Below are 7,333 nucleotides of genomic sequence, written 5' to 3'. Positions count from 1 at the left end.
CCCCCTCCCTGCCATGTTGACACCTTCCTCCCCCCGACCTGGCGCGTGTTGAGCGAGCAGCAGGGTACCCCAGGGAGCTCTGCTCCAGCTGCAAGCTCATCAGCCATACGGGGAGCGCGCAGCGGTGCTTCGCCACTAACGCTCGCCGTGTTTAATCACACATCTGTGGGTTCAAACAGATTTAGCCAGTGCGGGAAGGGACGCGTCAGGTAGCAGCAGGTGACAGGAGTTGCTGATTCTGGTTAAACTGTGAAAAAAGGATAAGGCAGGGAGAGGAGAGAGGCAGTGCCTTGGGAAAAGGGGAGCCACGATCATCCTGGCCGGGGCATCTGTGGTAACAAAACATCTGTGTGTCTGTGTGTGTATCTGCAAACACTCACGTGCATATGGGAATGCTCAGATCTCTACAACCACTTGGTCAGTGTAAGGTGCACAGCCTGTGCCTGCCATGTTCACACTACCCAGTTCACACATGGGTTGGCTGTGCCTAAGTGCATGGGTGATGTCTCTACACAGAGCAAACCCCGCATAGGTTTGGGCTGAGGTGTTTGTGTAGCACTTGGTGCACACTGTGATGATGCTGTGTGTTGGGACAACAGAATGTTCCTGTGTGTGGCAGAGCCCTGTGCGAGTGTTTGGCAGGAGGAAATCTTGAGTTTTGTGTAGGTGTTTTATGAAGTCTGTGTCTGTGAGATACTGTTTTCTTTATTTGTCTGCATGCACCAGCAACAGAGATGAGCAGGGATGTCGTGTCTTAAGGACCGAGGGAAGTCAGGGTGGGGAAATGAGGATTTTGGAGCTGGGGCTCCTTCCTCTTGCATGCACATGTGCATGTTTGTTCACCCTGAGACAAGCCCATGTGTGCAGGGAGTGTGTGTGTGTGTCCCACATCCAGGCATGCACTCATCCAAATGCCTGCACACAGGGAAGGAGGTGGGCAGGCTGTCATCTTGAGCTGTTGGTCATGGCAGAACCTGTGTGGCACAAAGGAAGCTCAGAGCAGACCCTCTCCCCCTGTTCCCCTGGCCTGGCCTCCCCTGTAGCTTGGGAGAGGAGAGGGGCAGTCTGGAGCCTGCCACAGGCACAACTGCCATGCCTGGGGATGGGGAGCCAGGACTTGAGAGACTGACTCTGGAGCTCACGAGCAGCTATTTAGGCAGTTCCCATTAGCTGTCAGCATGGGCAGTCACAACCAGCAGAGCTGCCATGCCTGGGGATGGGGAGCCAGGACTTGAGAGACTGACTCTGGAGCTCACGAGCAGCTATTTAGGCAGTTCCCATTAGCTGTCAGCATGGGCAGTCACAAGGTGCCCTGGGCTGTATTTTCCCCCCACAGATGCTCCCCAGCTGGCTGTGTCCACCGCTTGACCTTCACTCAGCCTTTATGTCCCTGTTCCCAGCTCCACAGTGCCCCACTGCCACCTCTTCTCCTGCCTTAAAGCCCAGCCAGCAGCCTTCATGCTCTCCCACTTCTGAGTGTATCCAGGCAGCCCCTTGCTGCCTCCTGCTCATACCAGCTCATTGTCCTTCTGTCCCAGCCTACCCGTGTCTGATACACGGGGCATCCTGGCTGGCAGCCTTGCTGTGCTGGCTGGTGGAGGGGACAGGTGGGGTCGGAGGCAGTCTCTGCTCTGCAGCATGGCACAGTTTGGAGCCACATTTGACTCCCTCAGCAGGAGGGAGGCGAGCAAGGTAACGGCTGCTCTTTCGGGAACATGAACATCCATCTGGTGTGCTGAGGGCACAGGGGGTTTGGCACCCAGGAGCTGGCTCTGCCACCGTGTGTCCTTGGAAGGGCCAGAGCTGAGCTCTGCCTGGAAAGGGAAGCTTGTCCTTCCCTCTGACCTTGGGGCTGAAGAGTCCCCGTGGAGCACACTGCATCCCACAGTCCCTCTGCTCTGCTGCAGCTCTTCACACAAGCCTGGACTGCCTGGCCTCTGCCTGTCTCTTCTCAGGCTATGTCTTGCCCCTGGCTATGAGGGCAGATCTGGGCCCTGCACCTTGTGTCATTGACTTGCACCAGAGCGAAATGCAGGTGTGACAGCATCACCTCAGAAGTGCACTTCATGCATCTGAGTTGTGTTTGCAAATGACCCAACATCACACCAAAGCGTAAAGTGTCTGGAAATGCACAAGAAATTCCTACCACGGTGCTGCGGGGGCTCATAAGGGGTTGGAAGGGAAATGCAACAGCAAGATGGGAGGTCTGTGATGAGATGACGATGGAGAAGGCTCTCTAGTGGGAGTGGAGCAGGTTTAGTGGTATAAACCAGCAAATAAAGGAGAGGATTTAGGCTATTCCTCATTCTTTCCTATTTCTCCAACAACCCACCTCACTTTCTATCTGCAACACTGGCTGCTTTTATTTCACTCTTCCGTGGTTTCATAAACACACCTGCTTCCCTCAAACTTGAGTTTTTGTTATTCTTTCAAACAGACCCCAGAAACAGGAGGTAAATGCACCCTTTGGACACCAACACACCTCTGCAGAGGCAGGAGTTTGCTGGAAGGTGTGTCCTTGGGAGGAGGTGGCAGGGATGCTCAGATGCCGGTGTAACCTCAGTGTTAGTGCTGACAGATGTACAGTTAATGGTCTGTCTTTTAAATGTGTCTCATTTTGGGATCTAAAAACCCGAAGTGGTGACTGAAAGTCCCATTATGCTGCAGCATGAGAGTACTTGCTCGAGCCCTCCTTGGGAGGGCAGGGACTTTCCACCCCTGGATCACATCTATGTGAGTTTCTGGGAGAGCCAGTGGCCATGGCAAGTCCTAATCCAGCAGGAGGGTGTTCTCCAAGCACTGCTGTATGACAGATAACAGCTCTTGGTACTTAAGTGTGCTTTTGGGCTTACAGGGTCTCCAGGTTGCCTGGGGCAGGATGGGGAACAGGGCTTGCAGCAACCAGATGTAAGTGCCAGGACTGGCAGAGGAGGAGTGTGCTTGGAGGTTTAAGAAGTCTTTGAGCATCATCCTTTTCTGTGGGTGGATTTATGCCATAAGGATTTACCTGTGTCCCCACCACCTGCTGCTGCAAAGAAACCCAGCACCATCCCAGGTGCAGTGGCAGAGGCTGGAGTTTGTAGCAGAAATGTCCAAGCAGCAAGGATGCTCTTTCCTCCAAGAAGTCTTCGGGGTTCAAGGGAGAAAGTTGGATGACAGTCAGGACATGCAGAGTCCACAGGTTGTCACATTGACACCCCATCTCACAGAAAATACCAGCAGGCATCATTAACTCACATCCTTAAAGCCATGTGCAGCCCAACGCAGCCTGCGAGCTGCAGCCCAACATTCACATTGCTTCTTTCTCTTGCTGGTCCATACCTCCCATCACACTGTACCCCCAAAACTGGACCTGCAGCTGAGCCTCCCCAAGCATCACCAACAACCGGGGCTGTAAGATCAACTCACGCACAAACACACCCAGGTGCTCACACCCATGGCTCCCCACCCTGGTCACAGCGTGGTGGCAGCCCTGGGCTGGGCTCCCGGCGGGCAGCACATGCCATCTCATCTTCTCTGTCCGTGGCCCCTCACTCCAGGAGCCCCCCATGCCACTGCCGCAGCTCTGAGTTTCTCCCTACTGAAGAATTATGTAGCATGAAGAAGCAGGCTCCACCATCTTGAACTGGCAGTGAACTTTGCTTTCTACATATAAATACAGATAGCAATCACACCCCAATCAGCACACAAGCTTCAGGGCATCATCACGGCAACTCTAACTTTCCCATTACGATAATGTGATTTTCACTCAGTCTATAATATCACCAGCCATGAATAAAACAACTGGCTTTCTCTCTCTCTCTCTCTCTCTCTCTCTCTCTCTCTCCTTTTCCTCTCTCCCCTTTCTCTCTCTCTCTTTTTCTCTCTCCCCCTCTCTCTGATCACAGTCTTTGCATACTAATGATGCCTGAATATGGCTTCCAGGGGGCGATCTCTGATGGAGGGGGGAGGTCAGACTCTGGCTGGATCCCCGATGCTCTCTAGTCCTCACACACATGCCTTCATCTCTCTTTTACTCTCCTGGATACGTGGAACCCAGCTGGACAGACAGACCTGGCTGGACAGACAGGCAGTAGCTGGCTTCTTGCCTTGTCTGCATCATGTACCTGGAGCAGAGCAGGGACAGGCTGTGGCTTGCGTGGTTGGGTAAAGGGGTAAGTCTTGCTCCCCGAAGTCCCCCACCCCCTGCCTACCTCCCTGGAGCTTTCCCATCTCTGCTCTGAGGCTCTGGTATGTGGGAAATGTGTCAAGCCGGGATTAATCCTGCCCCGGGGCACCCTCGGCAGCTCACCCCTGCCGCTCAGCCAAGCTGTTTATCTAACCCCGTTCAGGTTTGCTGTCCCTGAGGATGTACGGAGGCCAGATCAGGGAAGCAAACCGGCTGAAAACAACCCTATCACAAAAAAACCCCAAACAATAATGTAATAAAATATGAGTAATTCCAAAGGGCATCAGGTTCCTAATCCAATCCACTACATGGAGCAGGGCTGTCTCAGGGAATTGCCTGGATTTTCCCTATGAAAATCAACTTGCTGGATCACACCCATCCTCTTGTGAGTCTCAGTGCTGCCAATCTCATTAAGGGTTACTGTAGAGGAGAAAAACCTTTTGCAGCCTTTTAGAGAATAACCCTGACCTGGGGTTCCTGCTCATTTCTGCATCTCCAGAGCTGCAGCCTAATGAGCTCAAACCAGTCAGAAAGGGCCCCTGACTGATTTTGGACTGATTTTCCATCAGATCAAGCATCTCTGTGTATGTTCCAGTGTACCTGAGGCACAACTGTGCTGAGTGCTTCATGTCCTGCTGTGCCTCAAGCCCCAGCAAATGCCCTGTGCTTTCTCTGTGCACCTCTGGCTGGAGCTGACACTCAGCTGGCATGAGGATGGCATAGAGGGAGTACTCCTGTACACAGGAGTTCAAGCCAGATGTGTTGGTTTGATCTTGTTTCCCATTGTCCCTCCAGAAACTGGCATGCCAAGGCACAGAAAACCAGGAGCAGTTTTGCCCTTCCCGATTATGCTGCTTCAACATGCAAAACCAAAGCTCAGTTCCCTCACATCAGCCCTCATTTGTTCTCTGTCACCAAAGTTTTCGGTAGAAGTCTCTTATTTGGGGACAGTGGTGGTTTGGAGCACTGTGAGGTTCTCTACATTCAGGCTCATACCAGAGCCAAGCACTGTTCCTTTAACTCCTCCCCACGCATTGCTTTGAATAGGGTTATTATCTTGGGGTGGGTCATTAATTCTCTGAATATCAGCAGCTGGTCCTGGGTGGGAGCTGTGCTGGGGAGAGCCATAGAGCACAGGATTGGGCTATAAGATGTAAGAACACCTGTTTGTGCCTCTTCTTTTCTCCCTAAAATCTATAAAGTGGGAGAGAGGAAGAAAGCTGCCTCTGTGTCCCACAAAGGAGGCAGGGTCCCTGCCTGCTCTGCTCCAGAGAGATGCTTGTGGGTGAGATGGTTCTCCTTTTGCAAGGTAAGAGGATGCATCAGGCGCTAACTGCTCAAGTGGTTGTTGAGATTTCTGTGTTCCTGACCAGCACCTATTTCTGTGTCAGAAGAGCTGTTCTGTGAACACTGAGTTAGTAAGGTCCTCCAAAGGGTTTCTGAAGCAGCAATAAAAGGAGTTAGGAACAGAAATGGAGTAGGATGTTGCCTAGACTTTGCAGAGAGTGATTGCAGATGTTGTGGCTGAAACTGTGGAAGTCAAGTGAGTTGTCTTGCTCAGTTGCCAGTTTTGAGTGCTCAAAGGGGAGAAACAGTCAGGAAAACAGAAAAAAAGCAGAGGCAACCTAATTTGTGCTACAGATCTCTTGCTGTGCATGAGGGGTGACAGACTTCACAGGGCAGCCTCTGCTGCTGTTAACTTGTGCGAGTGTTATACTGCCATAGCTGACCTGGCAGGATGGATGCACAAAAAGCCAGCCCTGTGCACCCTCAGCCTGAAAGCTTATAGTCAGGGATTGCCACATTCACAGAGCTGCTGGGGACTGTTGCCACTGCTCCCGATTGCTTTGCTGGAGAGCCTCACAGGGAGATGGGACACTCTGTCCCTGCAACCCCTTTTCAGGACTGGGTGAGCAGGGAAGCTGAGTACTACAAAAACACTGCAAAAGCTGTCACTGAACCCTCCTGGTTAGGATGTTAAGGTGGGGAGGCAGACAGGGCATTGCCTAAAATAAAAGACTGGGACAGGCTGCCTGTTCACTCCTATCTGCAAACACCCATGGCTTGTAGGTGTCCTTACATAAGTCAAGCCTCTTCTGCAGCTGGTGGCTGTCCCTGCAGTCCGGGTGGCTTTAGGGGTGGCTCTGTCTCTGCTGCCACTCAGGTGTGAGATGAGCTGATCCAGAGACTGCAAGTGGCTCTGCTACAGTCTGGAAACTGGTCTCCACAGATGAGAAAAGCATGCTGGGCTGCTGTACTTCAGAAACCTGTGTGTCTCCTTTCCCCACCCAGCAGTGCTCCAGTCCTGGGATGTGGGATGCTTTGGGGTTTCAGGGCCAGGCAGGGCTGGGTCCCCAGCATCTCAGCTGCCTCTGCCTCCTCTTGAGTTGGCAATGGCTCTGTTGCCTTCTGTACCATAAAGAAAAGAGCAGAGATCTCCAAAAGCTGGCAGGCACCCCTGCCCACTGATCTCCCTTCACAGCAGGAGATGTGTCCCCTGGTGGGTGACAGAGCTGGCTGAAATGGATGGGATTGTAATGGAGGTACCTGCCAGCAGGGCTACCTGGGAGATGCTCTTATCTGTCATCTGATTTATCCAGGTTAAAAGGCTGCAATCAGTCACCAAAGGTAGATTCATTCCCCAGTAAATAGTGCCCGAGGGCTTCCAGGACCTATTTTACTGCTAAGCACTCTCTTTCCAATGCTTGAATACCTTTGCTCCCGATGGAGCCGTTGCTGGCTGATATATATATGATATGGGGAGTCCCGGTGACTTTTTTATTTTTGCTCTGCACAGCTCCTGGCCTTTTCTCAGCTGTGTTGGGCTGCACGATGGATGATCTGTGCAAGTCTTCCTCACGTCTGGGGACAAATCCAGCCGAGACTACTCTCAGCTGCTGAGAGGCTTGCCTCTGCAAAACAGCCTCTGCCTGCAGCCTGGAGGGCAGTGAAAGAGGAGAGGTTTGAGGGAAGGGAAGCAATGCTTGGTGCTGGTGGGACTGGCCCAGGTCTTGGACTGGGTGCTGCTGGGTATGACCCACCTTTCCTGCCCTCATTGTTGTTGCTGGAACGTTTTGGGAAGATGGGTGGCAGGGCTGTGCTGAGGGAGGATCATGAGCTCTGTGAGTGCCCAAACAGTTGCTTTCTCCAGTGACTCATTCCTGC

Source organism: Chaetura pelagica, unplaced genomic scaffold (genome assembly GCF_000747805.2).
Source record: "Chaetura pelagica isolate M959 unplaced genomic scaffold, ChaPel_1.0 scaffold436, whole genome shotgun sequence".
NCBI lineage: Eukaryota > Metazoa > Chordata > Aves > Apodiformes > Apodidae > Chaetura > Chaetura pelagica.
The sequence above is the reverse complement of the archived record's forward strand: the minus strand, read 5'-3'. Positions refer to the sequence as shown.